Source organism: Anopheles darlingi, chromosome 2, assembly GCF_943734745.1.
Source record: "Anopheles darlingi chromosome 2, idAnoDarlMG_H_01, whole genome shotgun sequence".
Lineage (NCBI taxonomy): Eukaryota > Metazoa > Arthropoda > Insecta > Diptera > Culicidae > Anopheles > Anopheles darlingi.
The window spans coordinates 43,782,962-43,796,899 of record NC_064874.1 but is presented as its reverse complement, the minus strand read 5'-3'; the positions used below and the strand labels follow the sequence as shown (position 1 = coordinate 43,796,899).

Below are 13,938 nucleotides of genomic sequence, written 5' to 3'. Positions count from 1 at the left end.
GGCTTAGACGCGATAGACTCGTTTGTTGGGATGTTGACCAGCGCACCGAACGTTATTAGGTCAGTTAGGGACGAAGGATAATCTTGAGTAATAGATGAACGGAAACCAGAAGCCTGCGCTTGAGGCGTTAGAGGAATACACACTGGTCATCAACTTCCTGAAGTCAGTATTCTGAGCCGAAGGTCTCGTGTGTTCGAAAGAAATGTTGTCCACACTATGAGCCATCTATAGCTGTACTACTACACCACTACAAGCAGTGTCTCGTTTGCTACAAGCACAATAATACCGTAGGATAATTACCTTCTACTGTGCCTCTGTGTTCAAAGATCGAAGCTTCCACTTCTTAATTAAATGTGTTCGATGAAATTGAAGCCGCAAGCGGAGCCTCACTCACGGTGAAAACTAATTTATATCCAATTTACCGATACACACAATTACCCCGAGAACACTCGCTTCTTCACACACACACACACACACACACACAGGCCGATACCGTGTCCTGGATCTGGACAATGGCACACCTACGGAGTGTTTGGTCAGCATCCTCGTTTGTCATCGGATCGATGATGCCGCACGTCGCATTATTGGGTTGTCTCGTGCACAATATCACCGGCACCACAATGTATTTGTTGCAGCAGCAGCCGAACACCCCGCCGGGACTGACGGTGCCAATTATTGGATGCCGACAAATGATTAATTACGTAGCGTAGTGGTGTGATATCCGATTGCAGTCAACAGACATAACAACGGAATTGCATAAAACAATCCCCCATTGCTCTACATAATAGTGTCATGGGATCGGTTTTGTGCGGCTACATCCAAAGGTTGGGTAAATCAGCGCTCTACGCGCGGGAAATTGATGAGCTTTTCCCGAATGTGTTTCATTCCTTCCCTTTTTTATTTGCTCACAACAACATGTTAATCAATGTATGGAGCTATGAAACGTTTGAACTCGATTGTGACTCTCTGAGAGGGAGTTCAGGGCAGGGCAGGGCCAGGAACTCCTGATCGGGATTTCTCTTCAGGAGAAATTGTTTATACGGCCTGAGTATTGTGCACATTTCCTCCCATCAAACATAGACACGAAACCCATTCCAAGTACCTCGGAGCGTTGAAATTCCCGTTGTTGACGACTCATCAACGGACGGAAAGCCGACGGCAGGATGGGGAAAAAAAAATCACCCTCAGGAAATGCATTGGTGCATTTGCTGTACCCGGAAAAGCATGACAAAAGCACCGGTGCCTGGAGTGCTACTACAGCGTTGCTCCCTCTTCGGTTCGATTGTTCAACATTTTTGCTGACATTTTGCTTGCGTCCGCTCTCTCGATGAGCTCATCCTTCATCGACACGGGAACACCGGGACACGGTTAAGACTAATACGATGGCATTGCAGCAGTCACCAAAACACACACACACACACACACAATGCTCACAATGCACGCTAGCACATCGGTGCGTTGCAACACGATACCCTGCTCTTACCTTCTACAAGTAAACCCGATCCCGGTCTATTTAGTGATTGTTTTCCGTCCCGTTTTCCACCGGAAACCAGAGTGGGGCGGGGGGAGGGGGACTCCGTGTTTCAGTGGAGGGGTACGGTTTGCGTTTGCCAATGCGCAATTGCGTTTGATGGAAGCGCACACAAAGGAAGCGGCAAAATCGAGTAGAACAAAACCGAACAAATCTCGGGTGTGGCCTCTGCGTGCGATCGTCAAGGTGTGTGTGTGTGTGTGTGTGTGTGTGTGTGTGTGTGTGTGTGTGTGTGTGTGTGTGTGTGTCCCTCAACGAGTTCGGTGACGATAATCCGGGAAGGTATCCGGCGTGGTGGTGAGGATCGCCGAGCGGCAATCCCTATTCCATTTTTGCTGAAATGGAGCGAACGCAATAAGATGGATCGCTCTAGTAGGTATGTATGTTTGTTCAGTAAATTGATCGATTCCATTTTCTATTCCTTTCCGGGCACAATCCGGGACAACACGCACAGGCAACACTCTGCCGATTTTCCCAGCCACCAAAAAGGGGAGGAAAACATTGTTAGTCGCCGGGTTAAGGTGATACTGGCAGGCTAGGACGCAGAAGTCCGTGCCTTCGATTCGTCACGCTCGTTATTTTTCGGATAGGGCCTCACGTCTCCACCATTCATCCATCCATCCAGCGATCCTTCTTGGATCCTGGGCACGGCCGGTGGCGAGATGGATGCACTTCATCATACGCCCAACGACGACGACAACGACGACAATACCTCTATAGAAGGGTGGAGGAAGGCGAACGATAATCGTTTATATTTCATATATATTGCTACCATGGCAAGCTGAACAAACTGTCCCCCTTTCCACACACACACAAAATGTGTCCCCTCGGAGACCGATAAAAGACGACGGTGATGGTGTCGTTGTTTTCCCAATTTTCCCCCTCCCCTGTTTCGGGTAAGCTCATATATCTCCCACCCCCACGACGACCACGTAACGAAAACACCCGGTCCTGATTATGGAACGGAACGCCACCGCAAAACACAACACCTACTCCTGTCGTCACCGTCGTCCTGGTCGTCATCGTCATCGTTGTTGACGGCTGCGGTAGGGAAAATCCATTTTCCAATCCACGTGCCACGGTTACATTACCGGGACCCTTATCCAGTGTCCCCAGTGCAGCAGCGCCATGGACCCGGTCCAGCATGGACGTACCTGGCCCAGGGAACGGCGAATCAATAAAATTGTTGACATTTCACTATTCACCAGAAGGGAAAATGGCGAAAAAGGAAAACATTGGCACAGACACACACACAGAGACACAGAGACACCGACACACCGATAATGCTGCATGAGCGATCATCGCCTTATTCGCCTGGAAACGGACGAATGTTGTAAAGGACCGGCCGGTGGTGTATCGAGGGAATCCGTGGACAACGCTTCCGTGGAACGACCATCACGACGACACGGTCGACAATCGATTGAGCGATGAAGGATTACCGTTACCCGTTACAGAGGCCTGTTTGTGTGCGTTGGTGGCGTTGGTGTGGCGAATTCATTTTCCCAGTATGTCCGAAGTTTGCTTTTCCCGCCGGTTTATTTTTTTCATCTGTTTTTTTTGCTTTTTGCTAGCTTCACACTCACTCACATGTGCACACACACGCATGGGAAAACGGCTTACTGGGACGAAAATCCTGTCGCTGCTGCTGCTGCTGCTGATGATGAAACCATAACCTCACAACGGTGAAGCGCGCTGGTCCATGGCTGACCGCCTTGTGAACGATGGTGGGCTCATCCCGGATATAGACTAATGGCCATTCCTGGTCAGCCTGGTGGCGAGAGCGACGACGTGAAGCGGCATCGTTGGCTGTTTCTCATCCGGCGAGCCATGATCGAACCAATCCATCCAATCGATCAATAAGGTTGTTGATAGAAAGATTTAATTATATTTTCAATACACACTAGAACTTTTGATTTTAAGTATTATCAATCAAGTGTTGACGATTGAAGAATAGACAGAGGAAAATCCCTAGGGTTGCAGTTGGAAACCATTTTGATGCCCGAGCATTATGTGTGATAGGATGTTCATTTGTTGTTTGTAAGCATTCAAACTGTATAAGATTAATCATAACTAGCATACTAACATAAAATCGAATTAATATTTGTGGTAAGTTTAAGCGTCGCTCTCTTTTTAAAAAAATAAACATTTGAAAAAAGAAGGAAACTGCTTCAATTCACTCCTAGAAGGAATCCTTTAACAAAACATACCGCTGTATTTCCACGGAGCGATCAATTCCACATTTTGCACATGCAAACTACCATCCACCAGCCGCAACTTTCCCATTTAGAACGGAATAATGCTTACCGTACACCTAACTTTGTCGTTTCAAAACGATCCCGGACTAGGTCCACCATTACTGCAATCGATATTCGCTGCAGCTGACACCAAACCTTCAAGTGTCCAACTAAGAGGAAGCCGCACAAACACAGTCACCCCCTTTCGTGTGCGCGAAGCTCAATCAAGGAACATGCGACGATGAGAAAAGTGGAAATTGGCACGAACGAGTAGAGTGCTCTCTCTGTCTCTCTCTCTCTCTCTCTGTGGCAATGCAATGCACTCTGCAAGTCAACTAAAACCCGAATGGAGCCCACACAACAGTAAATGACGCCAAGTAATGAACAGCCTTTCCGAAAAGCGGGCTGGCAAAGGCGAAGGGCTTCATTTTAACTTTCGATTTACTGAAACTTTGCCTTCCCCCTTTCACTTCATCGGTTCGAACGAATCGGATCGAACTTTTCGCGCTACCGGAAGCCGGAACAATGCTCACTCGGTGACAAATAGTGTGCCAATTGCTGCATCGAGGAAATGCCAACGACGGAAGCACACGGAAACGGAACGGAGAGCGCCAGCGACAGGGACTCCGGAACTATTCGTCAACCTCACGTCGACAAAAAATGCCCCCCCCACCGGAATGGTGGGGTTTTCGGTTTCGAAATCGTAAATTGTTTCGCGAAACGTATTAATTAATTTATAGCGAGGCAACACCACCACCACGGCTTCACTCCACAGCACAGTGGAAAGCTTCGTCTTCGAATCGGCGCTCTGCGGAGCATAGTTTCATTATTATGCATACTGATTGGGGGAGGGAAGCCAAGCCGGCACCGAGGAAATGCTGCATAGCAATTGGCGCTTGGGACTTTAAAGTTTGCTTCTGCTATCGACACTTGCCCGGTATCGGTGGAAGTTGGTGCAGTTCGAGCCACGAGTCCGCAACGTCCTAGCGTCCTGGCAACGTCTATCTCTTTCTCTCTCTCTCTCTCTCGGTTTCATTTGCTCCCGAGAGGGCTCAACATGATGATGGCCGCGAACACTGGAAATGTGTGTAACTGGAACAGGCCCCATCCTTGACTTGATCGGGAAAAAGCCCCAAGGGCGTTCTGGTCTGTCTTTGTAGCTTTTGCGGAAAGTGGAACTGAACTTGGCAGCGATTCCCGAGCCCGAGCGCTGGTGGAGGGGGTATAAGTGCCAATTAGCAGGAATTCATTGCAATTTAATCGCTGGCAGGCAGGCAGGCAGGCTGGCAGGCAGCGAGCTGTATGAGTCGGTGGCACGAGGCGGGCGGATGGGACTTAGATTTTAATAAGCCAAAGCCGTAAACCGTGTACCCGTTAATACGAGGAAGAATGGCTTATGGTGCCCGTTGGCCAACCGATTGGAAAACTGAAATGTGCCGACAGCAGCTCTACAGTGTCTAATCTGTTGGAACATGGAAATGGAAGCAGCGGGGGCCACAGTCATGTGCAAGCATGTAGAAGTGCTTTGGCATTGGCGGAGGTTTTATGAAATTTGCAGAACTCGATACTGCGAGAAAATACCGGGCATTATACATTGACCCCCTGTTCCCGACCTATTCATCCGTTTGCGCTTAAATTAAGAGAGTGAAAATGAATGATGAAAGTGGATGGGCAGTGCTAATGGCACTGGTTTGTTATGCTATCGCTATGCTTCGTTTTTGAACTCCTGTGGTTGACTCGGGGAGCAATCAGTTGCTTTCGTGGAATGCTTCGCTAATTGAATTAAATTCTGGATTATTTCATCAGCGCATGCAATCGGACTACGGATTCTTCCGCTTGTTTTACACACTGAAAAATGACGCTATCCGAAGCTATACTAAATGATAGAAATATGTTTTTCATTCTTTTTGGGTTATTAATTTGTTTAATATTAAATTAAAAAACAAACTCATCGTCCGATAGCAGGCAAACTTTGTTTCAAAGCAGCAATAGTACAAAATATTCTTTTCTGGGCTTAACCCGGCCAAAAAACAATTGTTGGCTGATGAAAGAACTCGATAGTCGCCATCGAAAATCGCCGTTTTTTTCTGAAATACGGATGCGTTTCAAGTATTTTTATCGCAAACATTGTTGTCTTTCCCTAGCTGAAGCCAGGACTAATCAACGCCTTGGTCAAATTGATTTGGAAAGAACATAAAGTGTCTTGTACTTGATAGTGATAAAAATCTTGAACTACAAATGACTGAAACCGATCAAAACAGTCCATGGGCTCCACAATCGAGAACATCGAAATCATTTGGTGTTAAGTTTATATCGAAATAAGTTCAAAGTATTTGGAGGTTTGTTGAAGATGCAGTACATAACATCGCAGTTCCATAGTTCAAGTATACCATTAAAAGTCGAAATGGAATTAGCAATCGCATATTACCTAGGTTTGACTCTAACTAGTTATCACTATTTTTAGTCAATGGCATATCCGTTACATAAGTCACGTTTGTGTAACTCTTGAAATTTCCTGATTTCCATCGATGTAAGTAAAGCAAATATTTGACACCGTTCCTAATAAAATTTCAAACCCTACTATGTGGAAAATACGATTGAGATACAGAATTGAACGAATTAAGCCCTCGCCAATCATGAACGCCATGTATTGAATACCAGAATCATTTGAAATTGTCGCTGCAAATGGAAATGTAATGACAAGTCCACATCTCTCTCTCTCTCTCTCTCTCTCTCTCTCTCTCTCTCTCTCTCTCTCTCTCTCTCTCTCTCTCTCTCTCTCTCTCTCTCTCTCTCTCTCTCTCTCTCTCTCGCTGTTTCTGGCAAATGAAGTGAGGCGCAGTGCAAATGTGGAACAGTGCAAAGGGATTCCGATTTTCCTCGCGCTGCATTCCAATGTAATTGATCGTTTGTTTGTGCGCACTGTTTGATTAATGCACGATGCCCCCCCGACCCATGACAGAGTTGGACCGCTGCCCATTGCTGCACCTTGCTGCGCCGGTTGATGATTTCTGGTGTTTGTTTATCGTTTGATTGAGTGTCGGTCGGAAAAGGAAAGGCGGAAGATCCGATCCGATAGCAGCATGCATGCCAGCATGCAGCAGTATTACCTACGCGGTTTAATTGAAATGCCAATTTCATCCCGTTCCCTTTTGCGATAATTCATTTGCACAGCCGAGCGTCATCGTGACCTGGCCCGGTGGAGGATGATCCATTTACCGGTCCGGTCCATTCGATTAGCCATGGAACATTTCCTCAATTTATGTGGAGTTTGTATTCTGTTTGCTGGGCAAATGAAGGCCATTTCGGGGGGTGCTGTCCTGTCCGCTAATGTTGATAATGAGGCAAACAGGAAGCACCGTTCACATTACCTTATGGCGCTCGCTACATTTGTACTAATTCGGTTACTGCTTCTCTTTCTCTCTCTCTCTTTGAACGTCATCTATCTTTCATGAAGCTGTCCGTCGAGTGGTGACCACTAACCATGAGGTCGCACACCATCAGTAACTTCCACGTTTTCGACTCCCCCAATAGTGTCACACTGGTTTGGAGGGCGTTCGCGTGATGTGTTGTACGCCGAGTGCATTACAAAGCTGGCAGCTGGCAGCACCCTGTTAGTCTGCAATGCTGCGATGCTGCGAACAATGTTCCATTCACTGGCGGCACTCGACTGTGGAGGCACCGGGCGGAAGGAACAGGTTTCAGGGACTGGGTGGTGGGCGGATGGGCGGCACAAAACGTTGAAGTACCCTTCTTAGCGTCCTCGGCCGTGCCACAAATCCCGGGGCCACGCTTCTTTCCGAGCAATTAACTACCAATTGAATCGAGGGCTTGGCTTAGGCGACATCGAGGCGACAAAATGACGACAAAAAAAAAGAAAAAGAAGAAGCGAGCAGCGAGAAGTAAAGCACGCTCATTGTGCCCACCGCGCGGAAACTTCCGGAAAGAAACAGGAAACTTTGTGGTTTCGTTCCCTTTTATTTCCGCTCGTCTCACTCTCTCTGTCTCGTTCTCTGTGTGAGTGGCCATTCTGCCAGCAATGACAATGTGTGGTGGGCGAGGCGTCGGTTCGGTTCGGTTGCTGTTGGTAAAAGTCGTGACTTTTCACGGAACGTGACCGGAATGGAATATGGTCCCAAAAACTGGAACCCTTCACCGTACAGCAGGTAGCAGCAGGCAGCTGGGAGCGTTAAACGGACGAAGGATTATGAAGCTAGGCGACGTATGCTTGCGGGGCTACGACCTAGAACCACGTTGCTTCAGTTTCGCTTCTCCTCCGAAAGGTGACGACAACGACCACCCCAAAAACTCCACGCAACCAGGATGCATAAGCAACACGGCGGATAACAGTTTAGCGAACGGCGCGATACACAACATTTAGAAACAATAATCGGGCACAACACGAGTATCAAATCGATTCGAGACTGCTCGACCCCGGAACGATGCTAACCATGTTGACCCACCTTTTGCACCTTTCCGAAAAGGGTGGCCGTTAGAACAACACACTCCAGACAAACACTCACACATCGATTGACACCGATTTCGGGCGGAACGGGCCTCGAGGTGGGGCCATCGAGCAATCGAGATCACCGCCGGCAGCAGCAGCGACCTGCTTTCTCCCTTGCCGTACATACGAGCATACGAATGAAATACCGCGGAACAGATAACCGGGTAAATCCGCTAAAACATTGCGAAGCGAACACAAAACCAGCGCCAAAAGCGCTAAAAATGAGAATCGAGCTGTTTGCGAATGTGATGGCGAGGCTCGCTGCTAATCGCTAATCTCTCCCTCGAGCTGACCTCTCGCTGCAACCTTCCCGGGTGGATTCGTGCTTTCGTTGCGATTAGCGATTGAGTAAGAGTTGCATGCCTGATTGCCGATGCGCAAACAAGAAATCGTTTTATTTTGTTGAAATATATTCCTTTTTCTCATTTGCTTGGCGTCATCTTTTTGTTTTTGCGGACCACGAACGTAACATCAAACGAATCCTCTCGCGGCGATGTTGAACGGCGCATAGTTTACTTTTCACTTCAATCTTCCACCGTCTATGCTTTAATTTAGGTCATGATGTAAGACACGCTTCAGTTCTAAGACATTAGACTCCAGGCCAGCATGCTTCAATTGCCAAGGCCAAGCCTTGGGAAAGGTACTACGGCATTAGCGTACACCGCGGGCTCGATCGCGCAATGCTGATCGTGCCGGGTGGAAGGCAAAGTGAAGACAACGAACTCTTTGACCTGAAAGTAGCACTCGCCGCACGGTGGGGTAATACGCAGAACAGTCGAGCCGCTCGAGACATGCCGGCTTGCGCAGCAACAGCAACAGCAGCAACAGCAGTTGTCAATTGACCGGCGCGCAATGAACCGTTAGGTTGGGCGGAAGAGGGCCACATAAAGTAGGCTTTTCAACATGCTCTGACCAAGGGGGAGAGCTGAAATGGGGGCCACTGAAAAAGACCGACGAGGTTTCACCATTCATTTCCATACGAATCGTGGATTTGTGCTTCCCGCGTAATGAGGTTTCCGTTTGCCGAGTCTCGCCACAATCGCAGCGCAGCGCACAGTAATTGTCCGACTAACTTTGTCCAATTGTCACCGCAGCAGCAGCAGCCATCTTTTTTTGGGGCTTTTATTTCATGAAGTGAGCTAGCTTCCGCCTTGCACAGACCGTAAATTAACTCAACATAAGTAAATGATGCTTTATCGACAAACCGGGACGGAAGCAATGGTTACGGAGAGATTTGTTGATCGCTGTTGAGATGTTACATGTTTGTTGAAATGAGTTCCAAAAAATCATTCAATTTAGTAGCATCCAACAGGAGACACTCTCTAGCATAGAAGAGGCAAATGAAACGAGCATAACTACCCTTTTTGGTGAACGCGAAGATATGAATAAGGACAGCAGTAGCAAGTAGCGTAATCCGCTGCTGAGGCACAGGTGGATTGTCGTCGTCCGTAAAAGCAGCTTGATATTCCGTGCAGCGTCTTCAGCGCACAGCTTGTTTTTGGCGATGTTCTGCTCCATTTTCATGCTGCGGCCCCGCAAAGAAGCAGCCGTACGAATGTACGTAAACCCTTGGAAAAGAGTGTCCGGGATGTCCTGGAAGCCATTTTCGGTCCACCGATACCAGTAAGGGAAGGGTGAGGAAGGTTGAACGAAGCGGAGCGGAGTGTGGTTTAGTTATTTAAATATTGCTCGCTAAGGAAGAAAGGTATTGTGATTACGTGATTTTGCAGCCGTGGATCCACCCCCCGGTCCTCCCTTCCTTTCTAACTGCGAACCGTATTGCATAATGATATTCAGAACACTTTCGACGCGAACCGGTGTCCCGGGAACAGTACAGGAAAGTGAACGGTGACACCATCGCAAGGGGATTCCCTTCACGGGTCGAGTACTAAATGTAAGGGGGAGAGAGTTTTGTGATGCAAGTGTAATCGCAATTGAAACACACTAAGAGCGATTTGTTGTACTTGATTATGGTGCGCAAACAGAGCTGGTGGACAGGCGCGCACCGGAGGCACAAACATATTTTCCGGTGCGTTACTGCCGGCGTTACTGGTGCGCCAATGGACATGGCCATGGTAAATACACCAGCACCCGCACCACCATAATCCATAAATATTTCATCATAAATTACAGCATTTTAGCAGCAGCACCGACCGATGTCCGAAAACAAATAATTCATTCGCTTCCCATTGTTTATTCATTAGGACACGGCGCGGTGACCCACGGCCGCCGATAGGGCGGGAGGGGCGGTGTTTTAATCGCAAAAGTGCGGCAATTTGGTAATTGAGTAAGACATTAAATAATATAGAAGCGATCGGACAATCGGGATCGATTGGGTGTGTCGACCGTTAATCGACATCCATTTGCAAACGAGAACGACTGTCCAGGTATCAGTACTATGGGCAGAGCCTAACTTTAATCAACAAAATTATACATGCAATTGGATAACGATTTTAACATTACGATACGGCGTTTATGGAATGTTTTATTTTTGTAATATGAAACTAATAGCATCAACAGCGAACCAACCGACGCGCGTGTTGGTGGTGGTGTAATTGAATTGTTTCTCGCGCGGTAGGACGGTATCATGACAATGGTGTTTAGACTTCATGCGATCAGGTTTCACATAAACAGCCATTGCATTGATCAAAGGCAAACATACAATAAAAAACGGGCCGCCGCGAGAATGGTTGCTTGGACCGTACATATTTCCGCGGCGACTCCGCGTCCACGATCGCATGGACTCTTCTCGCAAGCGCACACTTGCGCCTCGGACGTCGAACGAATCCAAGACAGCTGAGAGCGATCCCGTGCTACCACCTCCTCAACCATACGGAACCACATACGCCGGTGTGCCTCGGTTTGTACGCTGGGATTACAAAAGAGGGAAATCGCCAAGGAACAAAAAAAAAAGACGGGAAGGTCGACACACGGAGACACGGAACACGGAACGGAACCTTGAGATGCTGCGTCTCCGGTCCCGGTGCAGAAAGAGAAACGAACAAGAACAACAAAAACTTCATTCAAACATAGGGGCCATATAAAGCAGCCGCCGAGGAGCAGCATGATGGGAAACGAACCAGCAACGCACTCGCAAAAGAGAGCGAGAGAGCGCGCGAAGCGAATTGAAGAGAATGGGAGAGCAATGATGCTCGCAGTGCTGGGAGATACGAGATGCGAAAGACAACATAGAACGCACGCGGATACCTGACTGTGTGTGCGTTTCGACCAGGATGTAACAGACAGCATAACCCAATGTCAATCGCACACACACGCACACACACCCATACCGGAACAAAAGGACAGATCTGTCAACTGGCCAGCAAACCGAAAGGTTGAAAATAAATCTCCTCCTTACCTAGATATCTCTATATCCTCCAGCGAGCATAACGGGGCGATTTCTTCACGTAAATTGAGAGCACTAAGCGTTGGTAACGTTTTTTTACTTTTGTTGCTGAATGATGACCGCGACCGAGACCGTCGTGTTCGCGACCTGATCTCGTTAATCAACACACTTGGTCAGACACGCAGGCACACATACACACACACACACCTTGTGCTGATGCTTTGCTCATCTCATTGCACAACATACATGACGACGAACTGTAGCACGAAAGGGGAAGCGCACCACCTTGCTCACAACAACACAACACAACACACAGAAGAGGGCAGCGCATCGGCATCAAAACAAATTCCCTCTCTTTTAAGCGCGCGCACACCAAGCAGGTGGAGGGGTGAAACCCGTTCTATTGCTCTTCTTACGTGCTCGCTCGCGTGCTACCTGCTGTCTCAGCTACCCACCAAACGATGCTACTGCTACTGATTGAGAACGGCTGCTGGATGGTTTGGAACTGGCGCCCGGAACTGGCGGTCAATTCCCGGTGACCCGGTGGCGACGTTGGTGACGCTAATGACTGGAATGATTAGCACATTAGCCACACGTTGGTCCGCTGAGCAAAAAACCACTACACTCTACAACTTCACGCAGTAACGTCGCTGGAAGGCCTGGAAGATGTTGTTTACGACACCAACACAGCGCACCTGCACCCCGAGGGGATGGGGACCGGATCGACCGGATTGCGTTCGTTGCGGTGGCAAAATTCTATTGCACGGAGTCGAGCATCGGGAACGCTCGCTAATACAATCGATCGATTGAAGGCGACGACACAGACGCAGGGCGCGTCTTTCGCTCTTTTTTGCGTTAAATCGATAGAACGGCAGTGATGAGACCGCACCGTACACCGTTCGCGGGATCAGATGGTAAACATCTTTACACGAAACCACCCCAAAAACGAGCGCACACGGGTCCACTACTGGGCTGAAGGAACACACCTTTTGGGCAGACAAGTAGTCCTGCTCCTGTCGTCCCTATTTATTTATTACGATCCGACGAACCCCGCAACAAGACTAATAACGCTCGCAACGCCAACGCTTCTTGGAACCGGACCAACACGACCTTAAATGAGAGGGAGAGAGAACAGAGAGAGAGAGAAAGACAGCGAGCAGGCAGAGAGAGAGAGCACAGAGAGCATGAACGCGTGCGTGCAGCATCGAGCATCGCTATTCACAATGAAACTGTACAGTCCGTTTCGTAATGATAGCTTCACCCTGATTTTTCGTTCTCGCGGTCAAATAAAGCGCCCTAAAAATAGTTCTTTTCATGTAAAATTGCCCTTTTTCCATTAGACAACGTATGTACTTGAAATTTTGAAAATATTTTTAAAATTGTGGGCTTGGAAGCCAAAAACCCAAAAATTGAGTTTCGTAATGATAGCCTCGGAAAACATAATTTTAAATTGCTGTACCTTTAAATAAAGCATTAATCTGATATTTATCATTGATACCTTTTGGCCTAAACATTATATGGACGATTGATGTCAATAACTACTTGAAAGAACCCGAAGAAAACAGGTTTTTGAAGCCATCTGGAGTTGTAGGCCTTACATTGTCAAGTAATAATAAGAAAAAAGTGCGGACTGTTTCAAAATAAACAAACGATTATTCGCACTTTTACAACCGCTTGTGTCTGATTTTTATCTAACAAAATTTGCATCGCACTTCCAACATTACGGGAAGAATGTTGGAAACAAAACTGCATGATCAAAGTTGTAACAAAAAATATAAATGTATATTTTCGACCGAATGACGGTTTTTTGGATATGCATGATGATATGATATGCAATAAAACATGTTTATTATGACGATTATTATGATAATTTAACATCCAAATCTAGAGTCATGCAAAAAAAAACCTGTTACGTGAAGCAGGTATGGTAATGATTTGCTGCCCAAACTGCTTATGATCGTATGTCATTCTTATGTTGAACAGTAAGTTGACTATGTTTATTTTTGCATTATAAGCAATTGCTCGTCAGATCTTGTTTTAAATAGATTTATTATTGTTTGCGACATTCTCAGTTCTCAACAGCAGCACAGCTCAACAGCAATCAACGTTCCAACCTTTATTAAAAAAAGCCTTCTTCAGTTTTGTTTGTAATTTAACCTTCATTTTTGCGCCAGGCTTATTATGTCAGGTCTCTATTGTTTAGAATTGTACTGACGAGTTCACTTCGCATCTGTTGTAACGATTAGATATTTAAATCACTTTCTAATGTACATTTATAAACAAATTGTTCCAAGTAATTCACTGAAATGATACTTATGTT

The 13,938-nt window shown here is 47.1% G+C and overlaps 1 protein-coding gene across 1 annotated transcript in view; it reads right to left on the bottom strand.

Moving 5' to 3' along the window:
* LOC125949241 (alpha-mannosidase 2-like) overlaps positions 1 to 12,662 on the bottom strand; it is a 78,170-nt gene extending 65,508 nt beyond the window's left edge. The window contains exon 1 of the mRNA XM_049676083.1: positions 11,631 to 12,662. The gene's annotated coding sequence lies outside the window, so the exon portion shown is untranslated. The remainder of the gene's footprint in view (positions 1 to 11,630) is intronic.
* Positions 12,663 to 13,938: the final 1,276 nt, after the last annotated feature.